Source organism: Cricetulus griseus, chromosome 8 (assembly GCF_003668045.3).
Source record: "Cricetulus griseus strain 17A/GY chromosome 8, alternate assembly CriGri-PICRH-1.0, whole genome shotgun sequence".
Classification (NCBI taxonomy): Eukaryota; Metazoa; Chordata; class Mammalia; order Rodentia; family Cricetidae; genus Cricetulus; species Cricetulus griseus.
In genome coordinates this window covers 9,642,560-9,656,959 of record NC_048601.1, presented here as the reverse complement: position 1 = coordinate 9,656,959, position 14,400 = coordinate 9,642,560, and the positions used below count along the sequence as shown (strand labels likewise).

The 14,400-nt window shown below is 38.5% G+C and overlaps 1 long non-coding RNA gene across 1 annotated transcript; it reads right to left on the bottom strand.

The window, feature by feature from the left end:
- Positions 1–1,348: 1,348 nt before the first annotated feature.
- On the bottom strand, positions 1,349–14,293 carry LOC118239277. The gene is made up of 2 exons (XR_004771138.1): positions 13,966–14,293; positions 1,349–2,239 (listed from the first exon to the last, which is right to left on the bottom strand). It is a non-coding gene; the product is annotated as an uncharacterized LOC118239277 (long non-coding RNA).
- Positions 14,294–14,400: the final 107 nt, after the last annotated feature.

The following is a 14,400-nucleotide window of genomic DNA, read 5'->3' as shown; positions in this document are numbered from 1 at the left end:
TCCTCACATGAAAATTGTGATGACATGAAATCTGAAGGAAATACTTCTGACACTGAGACAGCAATAGAGAACGGATGCAAAATTAAACACTGGCTATAATTTTATATAGCTATAATTTAATACTGTATCTTAATGTATGTTTATATTGCTCTTGATGGAAAGTTGTATATTAAGCTAGTAAATCTTTATGGAAATAAAAGAGAAAATAAACTACTACATATATATATATATATATATATATATATATATATATATATATATATCACTAGATGTTTTCCTAAGTTTTTAAATATTTCCTAGCTATCTTTTTTTCAAATTGCCACAAATCTTGAAAAAGAAATTCTCGCAGAATTGTCTCATCCCAGTTCTATTTGAACACCGACAACCCTCCATGCTTTCCATGTCTTCAACTCCTTTCATCATAAACAACAAAGTCTATTCCTTGTTTAAAATCTTCTCAAACAGTTTGTACTTTTTCATCCTTTACAAATATTTCCCCATGTTTGGCTTGAAACAATTTACTTTGGTGTAAGTTTAGTTCACAAATTGTTATGCTGTAGAAAACATTAGCATAAGTTCTGAAATTTCCATTTGAATCTTGGGAAAACACAATTACCCAGTGAAACGTCCTTTCACAGGTACTCTCCATGGTTACTTAAATTCTATTGTCACCTAATACCAATAAGACATTGTGGAAAAACAGTTTTATATTTTCCATTCCCCTTTTGGATTTTGTCCTTTCACTGGGTCCTTGCCTTGTTTTTAAAATTCATACTGAATTGAAGACTCATTTCATATGACATGTTTATGCTATTTTCTGTATCTGAGGAAACTAAGTCCTTCATTTCATTTCTCAGAGAGTATGGTTGATGATTTTAATACAGAAATTATGCTAAATTGAGAGAAACTGTGTGCTTAAGTCTCTAAAGCTAAAAATCTTGAGTTATCTCCGGGCTTCTCATTAGCTCTCTCCTGAGCTTCCCAGTGGATTTCCGTCTAGCTTCTACACTCAGGTTCAGGAATGCCCTCAGCTCCTAAGAGGGGCAGAAGCCATCTTTGATCTAAGACTTTTTCTCCCTCCAGAATTTTCCCTGGTGATTTTTACCTCAGCAGATCTTCACTTCCGTCAACAGATTTTTTCATCTGTATTTCATCTATATTTTATGTATTTTATTTATATTTTATGGTAGAGAGAAATGCTGACTGGCTGCTAACTGCTGTTTCCCCAATCAAAAGTAAAAGTCACTAACTTAAAAGCTACGAACAGATATATAAATTAACCATACACAAGGAAATCATATTCTTTCCTAGTTAAAACAGTATTTTATATAGTCAATATTTGTCTAAATTTAACCATAGTCACAATGTTTCACAAACTTTATTATTATAATTTTGTACTTCCTCCTGGGATTAACTTCATTTCATATATGTGTGTGTATGTGTATATGAAAATAATACAACCAGTATAAATATAAAAATATACATAACAAGTATGAAGATATGCATAACACATGTGAAGATATGTATGATGATGTATAAATATATGCATGACAAGTAAATGAAAATATACATTGCACATATAAAGATATGCTTGACAATCATATGAAAATACACATGGCACATACGGAATACGCCTAGCACATATATGAAAATGTGTATAAAACATGGGAAAATATACATATTACATATGAAGACATATGTGATATGAAAACGAGTACAATGACCATGTGAAATATGCAAAATACATATAAAAATATGCAAAACACCTATTGAAATGTGTATAATGCATGTAAAAATGTACATAACACGTCTGAAGACATGCAGGACATTCAAGTGAAAAGTATACTGGATACATATGAAAACTGAAAACGTGTAACAAACAGAAAAATAAAGTTCTTATATAAAAACATTCATAACTCATGAAAATGTGCATAACATACATGAAGACATATATGGGAATCACATGAAAATATAAATAACACAATATGAAAATATGCATAGCACCTGGGAAGGTATACACAGAAGATACATGAAAACAAAGAGAACACACATGAGGATTTTCATGGTGGTACATATGAGGGTATACATAGCACACTTGTAAGTCTACACATATCCACGGTCTTCTTCAGAGCAGTGACTTTTAAACACAGTTAAGCGACTATGTCTCCTGTTGGGAAGTCAACTGTGATCCTAGGTGCTAATCATTTTCCAAGTGGAAATCGAGATGAAAAATAAGCAACTGTTAAAAAAAAAAAAAAAAGTGGATATCAAGTACCAACTGTTTCTCCTAAGCCAGGAAAATCTCTAGCTCAGACTCACGCACAGCACTGTTTGCTTGTGCCCTTTATCTGAGAGCTTTGCTATTCATTAGCAGCATGGAGGTTGTGCAGCCCAGCTTCTCGCTTCTGTGAGGCCAGACCTAATGATGCTGTCCCTTAAAGTGCAGCCTAATCTGTGTTAATAGAGTGCAGACTTTTATGGAAGCTGTAATAACCACACAGAAATTGATACTGATTTGAATCGGTACCCGGCTTGTTAATTGTAAAGCTTTTTCCATAAAAAAGAAATTATTTAACAACTGAATTTTGCCCATTATGGAGTTTTATTAAAAAGCGAGTTGAGTGCTCCCCTGGTACCTTGAGCAGGGCATAAGCATCTCTTGCCTGTGGGAGAATTCTATCCATGCTCAGAACTTACAATCAGGGGAGCTGGGAGCTCCAGATGCAGCTCACTTTTCCCTCTGTATTTTATATTTTTGAATAGGGATTTGAAGTATTTTGGATAGGGATAGAGCAGCTTCTTGGAGAATTGGACCAGAAGAACTAAACATCTTCTTGTCCACACACAAGACTGGTGAAAAAATTAGGACCCTGTTCCACTAGCTTGGATGTCTTCATCCTGGCTTAGTATGGAGTTAATGGTAGAATTTGTTATTCCATTACTCATTCCTTTTGAATGACTTCAGCCAAAAAGTTCACTGACAAAACATTGCCCCCTAGTGTTAAGGTTTTACTAGCACCATCAGAAAAATACAATCCATTAAAGACAAGCCGTGGGGAATCAGAAAAGTTTACCATGGAGGAGTGTGTTGAATTTTGTCAAAGGCCTTTTCAGCATCTAATGAGATGATGGTGTGTGCTTTTTCTTTCTTTCAGTTTGTCAATATGGTGGATTACATTGATAGAGTTTCATATGCTGAACATACTTGGATCTCTGGAATGAAGCCACTTGAACATGGTGGGTGATCATTTGATGTGTTCTTGGGTTCAGTTTACCAGTAGATTGTTGAATATTTTTTCCCTAATGTTCATGAGGGAGATAGGTCTATGATTCTCTTTCTTTGTTGAGTTTGTGTGTGAGTTGGGTACCAGGGTGACCAGGGTCTCATAAAAAGAATTTGGCAATGTTCCTTCTGTTTTTATTGTGGGGAAAATTTTGAGGAGTATCTATATTAACTCTTCTTTTAAAGTCTGGTAGCATTCTTCCAGACTTTAAGTCTTCACCAAAACCATATAGCCCAGGGCTTTATTTTATTTACTTTTTTTTTTTTTTTTTTTTTTTTTTGGTTAGGAGACTTTTAATGACTGCTTCTATTTCCTTGTGGGTTATAGGTCTGTAACTCGAGTTCTGATAGGTCTTAATAACAAAAGCCAGGATCAGATATAGGGGTAAAATCTGAAAGGTCATAGAGAGGAAGGAACAAGACACAGCCATGCTACACCTTCCCTCACCAACTTCCTAGCTAAGAAGAGAGTGAGTTTCTGTTTCCTCTCGCCTATATTCCTTTTCCGCCCAGCCATCTCACTTCCTGTCTCCACCTCCCTAGTGCTGGGATTAAAGGCGTGTACCACCATTGCCTGGCTTCTATGGTTAGCTAGCGGCAAGCTCCAACCTCAGATCTTCAGACAAGCTTATTTGTACAAACAAGATATCATCCCATATCCCTTTTTATCTAAAAATAAAAAGTTATAACTAATATAAGAAAATCTATGTACAATAAGTACAATAACTATGTACAATATACACAGGCAATAACTGCCAACAATGTCTAGTCCATCAGCATTTGACAAATTCAGAAAAAATACTCCATTAACTATCCTATCTTGGTGAGTGAGTTCAAATTATTCTAACTAATTTCCTTTTTATTCTAATTTGCATTATCAAATTATCTTTTATTGTTTCTCAACCTTTTACACTTTACACATCTTCAGTGAGTTTCTTTTCTGAGTCTGGTAAACAATGAAAACTGTAACTATACTATCTAAATCATGGGATGTCCTTCTATATGCTGTAAATAAATGTTTCTCTTATTGGTTAATGAATAAAGACATTTTGGCCAATGGAAAGGCAGAATTTAGCTAGGTTGGAACTGTGAACAAAGAGGCAGGAAAAGAAAGACAAAGGAGAGACACCATGCACCAGCCTTGGAGTCAAGAGACCCAGTCATCACCAGTAAGCCATGGCCACCTGGAGATACACATATTAATACAAATGGGCTAATAATTAAGAGAAAGCTAGCCAGAAAGAATCCTAAGCCATTGGCTAAATAATTGTAACTTATACTAAGTCTCAGAGTGGTCATTTCATTAAGTAGCTGTGGGCCCTGGGGGTAGAGAGAAAACCTGTCCAGTGGGAATGAAATTGGAGAAAATCTCCCTCAACATAGTTCTATATGAATCATATTATTTATCTTGATTTAATTTTGTGTGTGGTACCTATCAAGAAATCTGTCTATTTCTTTTAAATTTTGTGGAGTACAAATTTTTGAAGTATGACCTTATGATTCTCTGTATTTCCTGGGTGTCTGTTGTTCTGTCCCCCTTTTCAATTCTGATTTTGTTAATTTAGATATTCTAGCTCTGCCTTTCAGTTACTTTGGATAAGGGTTTGTTTATCTTATTGATTTTTCTCAAAAACACCAACTATTTTTTTCGTTGATTCTTTGTCTTGTTCTCTTAGTTTCTATTTTACTAATTTCATCCCTCAGTTTTATTATTTCCTGTTGTCTACTCTTGGGTGTGTTTGCATCTTTTTGTTCTAGAGCTTTCAAGTGCTTACTGGCAGTGATAGAAAGCTAAGGATGAAGGAAAACTAGCAATCTGACCAACCCAGCTACCACCCAGGGCCAGAAACAGGGCTATGATTTGGCCTGCTCCAAAATCCACTGAATCTATGAACCCTTTGGAGCATATGAAGTGGACAAACTGCACCTATAGATAGAAAACAACAGGATCTCCATGACACAGGATGATAACAGGGTATCCAAGAGGACCCCCAGTGAAAGCCCATTATCAGTGATATGGCAGAAACCAGTGGCCTCCTGACCAGACAAAGGACTCTTGATAATGAACATTTTGCAAGTAAAGATGAACAGACCAAAGGGCAAACAAACTGTGTCACAATACAGCTTCCATGACAAGATTCTTCCTTTTTGTTTTGTTTCTTTGTTTTGTTTGGCTTTTGCTTTTCCTTTTAAATTTGGTTTTGTTTTGGGGGAGACACTGCAACAGCTGAGAGCAGATTCGAAGGGACAGGGAGATAAGTGGGATCAGAATGCACAATATGAAATTTACAAAGAATCAATGAAGGTTAAAAAAAGCTGTTTGCTGTCTAGTTTTTGTTTGTTTGACATTACAACACTGCTTTATATTTTCTACCTTAGTTATTATCTCCAATTTGAAGAAATAGTTTTCATTACCAAATTTTAATAGTTGCAACAAATAAAACTCGCTACCAGTCTCTCTAAAACTTTACTGAGAAGCAGATATGTCTCCATTATACTACTAAGTAGGCATCAGCAGAAGAGTAGAAGTTTGGGAAGCTTAAAGATACTGAGTCTCTAAAGAGACCCCTCCTTGTCCTCACAAGGACCTGTATGACTCTTTATAGATCCTAGAAATCCAAGTGGAATTTGTTCATTTTACCATGTCACTTTCTTCCTTCTGCTTTATATAGATCTGTTTTATGCCTTGGAACATTTGTGAACTTTTTAGATTTGTTTTATTATTTTATGTGAATGAGTTTTTGGTGTCTGTGGAAGTACGACCATTCTAAGCGACCGTGTAGGTGACTGAACCTGGGTCCTCTAGAAGAGCAACAGGTGCCAACTCTCCAGCCCCTTGGTTCAGCTTTATAGGAATGAATCATAAGAAAGAGGAAAAAAGAGAAGAAAAGGAAAAAAGAAACAGAAGGAGAAAGGTGTGTGTGTATGTTTGTGTGTGTCTGTGTGTGTATGTGTATGTATGCGTGTGTGTGTGTGTGTGTGTGTGTGTGTGTTTGCCTCTACTAGTTGAACTTAATGCCAATAATATGTGCATTCACCATACTTAACAGGAAAAGTTAAGTTTAGTCCAAGGTTTGTTGGCTTTCTAAGATGAGATAACTCCAAGTGCTTAACACACACCAGATAACACACAGCGTACTTCAGGCCATGTAAAAATAAAGAAACTACTAGGGGATGGCCAATAGTGTTAACTCTTTCCCATGTAAAAATAAAGAAACTTCTAGGGGATGGCCAATAGTGTTAACTGTTTCAATGCTGTCACAACTGACACAAGAGAAAACAGAGGGAAGGGGCAGGGTTTTTCTTTTTTCTTAAGAAAAGAACAAAAGAGGAAACAAAGCTATAGGGAAAAAAATGAAGCAAAACTACAGGATTTCTTTATATTCCCAAAATTTGGTACTTTTATCATGCTGGGCTGTGAAGAGCTTTGTGAATGTGTTCCCATATTCTCCTTAGGGCGGCTTGCCATGGACACTGACTCCCTTGTGATAATGGGTAAAGAGACTACCTAGTCAGAGAGAAATTAAGTTGATCTAAAAGTTACACAAAGGAGAGAGATGATGTAAACAGATTAGAGTTAGTTATGTTTTCAGAAGAGAGAAAAAATGTTTGCTGAAATTCAGAGAAAAGATTCACAGACTGAGGAATTATGGGATACTTGGAAGTCTAGCAAAGAAAGTAGATTTCAGGCTGCTTGTGTATGTGAGGTATGATATAATTTGCTTTGAGGTTTATTTGAGAAATTTCACTTAAGCTACAACTAGATTTTCAGTGCCCTGTAGACTTCAAACTGACAGTGTCTATAATGTAACTTTTGTTGTATGCAATGTTGAAACATTCTGCTTTGGCGGGAAGTTCATTCAAAAGACTCAGGAAGTCTTAATGTGGGAAATTACCAATGCGGAGCCAGGTAAAAACACAAGGGAATTTAATAGGGAAAAGCCTTACTTACAGAGTGGACCAGCCATCAGGTCAGCAGTAAGTACAGCAAGCCGAAGATGAAAGCAAAAGCAGGGCCACCATGTGAGCTTGAGAGTCCCTCACTCTTAAACCTTCCCTACGTCACCCTGACCACGCCCTCACAGGCGTGGTCAGGCAAACCTGTAGCCAGCCCCTTAGCAGGAATGGCTACAGCATCCTCTCCAACGTCCATGAAACTTACATGTGCATACGGCATCTCCCTTCTCAAGGTGATGGAAGAAATATTGAAGAGGTGAACCTCTCCTTCGTGTCAAACTGGCTACCAGTCACACAGAGCACTCTAACGTTCCCAGTTTCCTGAGTTATTGCCCATGCCGATGTGGGTGTTGCATCGGAGTTTCACATGGTTCTATAAGTAACTGCTTACCCATGATCATGCAAGTAACCCCCTGCCAAAAAAATAAATAAAAATAAAGCTCATTGGTTCACCGAGTTAGATTTTTCTGGCATCAGAACTTGTTTGCTGTTGGTTCCCTACCTACAGTGAGTAGACGTTGGCTCATGTCTGCCCAGAAACATCTTTCTATAGGAGTGGTCCTCAAGCACCCCTGGCTATCACAACAACAGTGTAAATGATAAGTTAATGGTGAGTTGTTCAGGTTTCCACAAATATGGAGCTTCTTGAGAGTAGATGAGTGACGCTGTGACACTAACTCTCACAGTGTGCCGTCAGTAAACTTCCCAGTATCATACCCACAATTCCCACTGTGACCTCAGTCCAGAGAAAATGGACAACTATAATTCCTTTTTCCTATGTGACAGAGCTTCATGCAAGCATCCAATCTTGCTTTATCTAGAATTTTCTCTTACTCATTGAGTCCTCCTCTTTCGACATCAAATGACCTTTCTGCCAACGCACTATTCTAGGGATTTAGCAAAACTGTTAAATGAAACCACAAATTAAAACACACGCACACAATAGCCACCACATACATGCTTTTTGCAAGTCATGCATGAGGCTTTAACTAAACCTCACTGAATGAATAAATTAAATGAGTTTGGGGCATCCATTCTACTCTTTAATTTCAAGTCCTAGGTTGATGATACAGAAATGTCTATCCCATGCATAACGGAATCACTATCATTTCATGGCAGCTGTTATTGACTGACAGAATTTTTTCTCTGACAACTGTGCTACTTACCCGTGTTTTGTTGTCGTTTTCCTTTGTATAGTTCTAGTCTATGAGTAGTTTTAGAAAAACACTCAACTTGACCTAAGAGCATTATAACTTTAGTTTTAGTATAGAAGTGTCTGGACTTTCTTTCGATTTCAACTCTTAAAAAAATGCAGGGGTATTTAGGAAGGAAAAATAAAGTTAGCAAGCTGACAAAGCCACCAGTGTGCCCTAATCGGCAGCCTGCATTTGTTCCAATGGGAAGCAGAATTTTCACCCACTTCTACACTCATTTTAATTGAATTGATGCTGTCGTTAATTTGTCAGTTTTCTTTCATTCAAGCGGCAACATGAAGTATTGAAAACATTACATATTGCCATCCAATGTTAAAAGAAATATTTGAAGCTTCACAAATTTTAATTCATATAACAAATAAAATATAGACATTTCAGTACTCTCCAAATCATCAACAACATTTATTTCTGAAGACATTTTATTTTTTAATGAAAAGTTTATTATTAATATTATTATTATTATTTAAATTAGTAACAAGCATGCTTTAATTGTCAATCCCAGCTCCCTCTCCCTTCCCTCCTCCCCCACCCTCCCACCAACCCTCCTAAATACCTACACCATCCCCCTCTGCTCTTCAGGGAGGGTGAGGCCCTCCACTGGGAAACTCCAAAGTCTGCCATATCATCCTAGGCAGGGCCTAGGCCCTCCCCTATGTGTCTAGACTGAGGGAGCATCCCTCCATGTTGAATGGGTTCCCAAACTCCATTTGTGTGCAGGGATAAATATTGGTCTACCACCCAAGGCCCCATAGATTGCTGAGGTCTCCTCACTGACACCCACGCTTAGGGCGTCTAGATCAGTCTCATGCTGGCCTCTCAGCCATCAGTCTGGAGTCCCTGAGCTCTCCCTTGTTCAGGTCAGCTGTTTCTGTGGGTTTCACCAGCCAAGTCTTGACAAGATGGGAGATACCATAATGGAGGGAGCCATTGTAGGTTTAAAGAGAAATTGGCACTAGGGAGATTTCCAGAGATCTACAAGGATGACACCAACTGGGAATCTAAGCAATAGTGGAGAGGCTGCCTTAAATACCCTTTCTCAATAATGAGATTGATGACTACCGTATATGCCATCCTAGAGCCTTCATCCAGTGGCTGATGGAAGCAGAGGCAGACACCCACAGCTAAACACTGAACTGAACTCCTGGAACCCAGTTGCAGAGAGGGAGGAGTGAAGACGTTTTATTTTTAACAGTGTATATATGTGTTGGTATGAGTATAAATGCATGTGGAGGCCAGAATATAGCATCTGATGTTACAGGTAGTTACAAGCTTCCCAACTTGATTTCTCTGCAAGAGCAGTATCAGCTCTTAACTGTGGTGCCATCACTCCAGCCCCTTGAACAGTATTTCTTTCCCATATCTTGAATAATACACACAATTTTAGTAATGACACACTGACAGTTGGTGTTAATTTCATTGTCAACTTGGGTTAATAGAAACCTCTTAGGTAACACAGTTCTGATCATTTGAATATATTTCAAAGTAGGATGATCTGAAAAAAAGGAAAAATAAAGAGGACCCATCCTGAACATGGATGGCAGAGTACCTTTGACTAGAGATCTTGACTGAATGAAAGAGGGAAGAAGAGAGAGCCAGCTGAGTTAAAGCAGTCTTAGTTCCCAGCTTCTGGCCTCAATGATACTAGCAAAAAGCTCACATCTGTCTCATTTCTACAAGCTTTTTCTGCCACCATGACTGTCCTGCTTAGATAGACTGAGCCCTAAACTATGACCAAAATATAAAGCCCTTCTCAATTCACCCACTTTTTGTCAAGTCACTGTAACAAGAAAAATAACTGCACTGGTCAGGATTCTCTAGGGGAATGGAGCTGACCTAGGGGATATGTGTTATAGAGGAGGTTTTACTAGCTTGGTTTCCATAATAGGATCTAGTTGTCCAACAATGTCTGTGTGCACTGCAGACACACAGAAGCTATCTAAAGAGGCAGAAGCTAGTACTAAAGGCCAAGAGGATTCCTGGAGAACCATGATCTAGACCAAGGAAACTGGTCCTGAAGACAGAAAAGGATGTCTGTGGCAGACACAGAAGACTACAGTCACCAGAACCAAGGCAGAGGAGTAGGCATCAGTTTTCTTCCTGAAATCCCTTACATCTGGATCACCCCCAAGATGATGCTGCCCACTCTAGAGGAAGGGCTTTCCTTGGTTAATCTTTTCTAGAAGTACCAGCAAAGACCCAGAGGAATATCTCTCAGTTGATTTCATATCCAGTCAAGTTGTTAACCCTGATAAACTGCCAGAGCGCCCACAGGAGTATGCTGTCATGTTGTGATCATGTGTCCAGAATCCCATGTGATGGATTCTCCCTCTGCAGGCACTACTTTTGAAATGAAGCTCAGCCTGGAAATTTCGGAAGCACCCACCACATTGACCTTTCCTCCATATTTATGTCAGCAGCCAGATCAGCTTTTCGAGTGCAGCCTTGCAATGTCACTGACTGGGAACCACTGTTCTCAATTCTATGACAAAATACCTCACAGAAGAAGATTATGGGAAGAATTTATCTTGGCTCCATATTTCAGGAGGTTGAATGACCATCATGGAATCTAAGGCATAGTAGTGGAAAGAAAATATTCCATTCCAGTTGGATTGGGTGTCTGGTCACACAGAGTCAGCCAACAGGACACAGAAGGTGAGCAGAGGAGTTTACAGTGGTCTCTATTGGCCAACATCTGCTATCAGGGCCCATTAAAGTTTCCATCATCTTATAAAACAGCTACTACTTTGGTTCAATGTGTACCCACACAGCAGTCTGTTGGGGGCATTCCATATTTAAATCATAACAGACATGGTCGTCTACTAGACACCAACAACAAAAATAGAGCTACATCAAGATGATGAGGTCCTATGTTTTCATCCTACATGGTCCATCCTTGTTCTGGTCCTCAGAGGACCTCAGGATATGAGACCAGAAACTTTTCTGGGAGGAATCTTGGGAGTCTAGGGAACATTGATACCTGTCTCCACTTCCCTTTTCTTGCTAGACTGGCAATGGGCCCTAAGGAACACTCTCTGTGAGGTTCTGTCCTAAGTAGGGAACACAACAGATAATACTAACTTACCCATCTAAAAAGGTTATTTGGTTATGTGATCCTGAAGGATGGTGCAGGCTGCTTTTTACGTTTCGTATCAGCTCTTCTGCAGATGAATAATTGAACAGTCTGGTTGAAGAAGGAATTACAGACTAAGACTTCTTGTTCTGGCAACTTGCTAAAGTCAACTCATTCCTGAGTCTTTCTTCTGTGCTGTCTGTCTCTTTAAATTTTAATCTTAATCAGACTTGCGTCGTGGATGTTGTAATTTTATCTACTGTCTATCAACATGACTTGCCTGTGTGGATGCTCCCTAAAGACTGTTTGCATACAATATATAATACTGAGTCTGCTCTTTTCTCTTCCTAACCAATGCTTCCTGTTGTATTCATCTATAATAGTGAAAAGCCTCATTTTCCCAGTTGTGAGCATCATTTCTTCACTTCACCTATCTTTGCCATATGGTCACATACCAATCTTCTCAATCTAGCCACTGCCTGTGTTATATAGAGTAAAGATCCTTTGTGTTCTGAATTTTATTTTCATTTGTTTTGTCTGAGCGGGTAGTTTCTGTCAAGTAATGGGTAAGTTGGTGTGTGTGTGTGTGTGTGTGTGTGTGTGTGTGTGTGTGTGTGTGTGTGTGTGTGAAGGAGGAAGAGGATCAGAAGAGAGAATCTGTAAGTGTGGGATTGTTTTTAAATTCCTGAAAGTAAAAATCAGTAAGATTTGTTGTCAGTTCGACATTTGATAGATACAAGGATGAAGATAAAAATCATGATACGCTGTTGAATGGTTATCTGTTTGTAGTTTGGCTTCAAATATATGACTCTAAAATCTAAAATAGATACATCACCCAGTGTAGTTCAGATAATTGATTCATAAGTCTGCTACATCAGGCAGGTTTTGATGATATCTTTATAAATAGGCCCCAGCTTTCAAATGCCTGATGCTATCTCCAATAGTGACATGAAAGGCATTTAGAGGTTGGGATGTGCCACCAATATATCGTGTATTCCAGACACAGATCAGGAGGCCCATTAACTACATATAGCATAAAGAGCTATTGGCAGTGAAATGTAACAAATTGAACAATAATACAGGGGATGCATTTATAATTATGTTTTAACTGGGGAATGTGGAATAATGTTTCAGTTGTCCAGAAATAGAAGTATGAGCCAATTTAATATACTTAGAGCAAAATCAAAATGAAAACGCATGAAAGGGTTAGAAAGTCTGAAGACATAGACATGAGGGCCTGCTGCTAATTTTGGTTTATTGTCCAAGCTCTAATGTAGAATTCATACTTTTAAAGATGATCCAATTCAATACCCTTTAATGAAGACATGATGTTTGTATTTACTTTCATTACTTCACTACTTTCTTCCTTTTTCTTTTTTTCCTCACATTATCCCATCAAAGAATGGGCGTTGGTGGCCCATACCTTTAATTCCAGCACAGGGAGGCCGAGACAGGTGGATCTCTGTAAGTTCAAGGCTAGCCGGGTCTACAGAGCGAGTTCCAGGACAGGTTCCAAAGCTACACAGAGAAACCCTGTCTTGAAAAACAATAACATTTTTTCCGATTTTATCATTTTGAAAGATATTTTTCTCAAATATGCTAACCCCATTTGTTCTCTTTCTTGGTTATGCCATTATTTGTCTGCCCTAAGACCTTCTACATTTTATAAGAGTTGGAATCATTGATGAATTGCCAATATTTAGTTTTAAAATATATGAAATCACATGTTTATATGCACATATCTTATGCATATACTTGCACATTTATGTTGGTTTTACTCTGCAAACATATGATTTTAATCCTTTTATTTTAAACATAATATTATTGAGTCTTTGGCAATTTCACATCATGGACCCCAGTTCCCACTCATGTACCAGTCCCTCATATCTGCCCTTCACCTGGGTCTTCCTGATCCAGAAGATGCTGTCTCTGCTCTCCCAATACTCTCCAAAACCCAAGAGAGCTCAAGCCAGCAGCCTCTACCTTAGCAAAGCGTCACATCTGCACCTGAAACCACACCGAAAGGGTGTAGCTACTACTACAAGTTCACTGGCAAGGCAAAATGCCCACTACAGTTCACCTTTACAGTGGCTCTGCCAAGGATGACTTTAAAAAAAGAAGGTAGAAATAAAATAAGAATATTAATTTAGGGGCTGGGGAGATGGTTTAGATGTTAAGAATACTGACTGCTCTTACAGAGGACCAGAGTTCAATTCCCAGAACCCACATGGCAGCTCACAACTGTCTGTAACTCCAGTTCCAGGAGATCTGACACCCATGACAAAACATCAATCACATAAAATAATAATAAATTTTTAAAAGAATATTATTTTAAAAACAAACAAAAACCAAACAAGCAAAACAAAACCAAGCAAACAATCAAACAGCAAAGAAACCAACAAAGCCCTGCTTCTCTGCTCTCTTTCCATCCTTTCCCTCACCTCTTCATTAGTCTTCATGGCATTGGGAGCTGCGGTGTATCATGTAGTTCACTTGCAGAGGTTCATTGTGTAGTGAGTTGTTGGTCTGCTCCAAGGCCTCTGGCATCTATCTGGTCCACCATCAATGCTGGACCCTCACTGATTCTCCTCTTGGATATCCTGCTGATGCCCTGAGTAATAGAGATCCTGCAGCTATGGTTCCATAAGGCCAGTCCCTTCACATGGTCCAGCAGGTCATGGATGGTTTTTAACCCATGGTTCACATGGGCCCCTGTGGTAACAGAGGCAACAGACATTAACACAGACCCAAAATGAATCATGACCATGTGATGGGGGAGGTCCTTCTGTGTATATGATTGTCTTATTGGACAATAAATAAAGTACTGTTTGGCCAATGAGGCAGCAAGTTAGGCAGGACTAGGAGTCAAGGAGGAT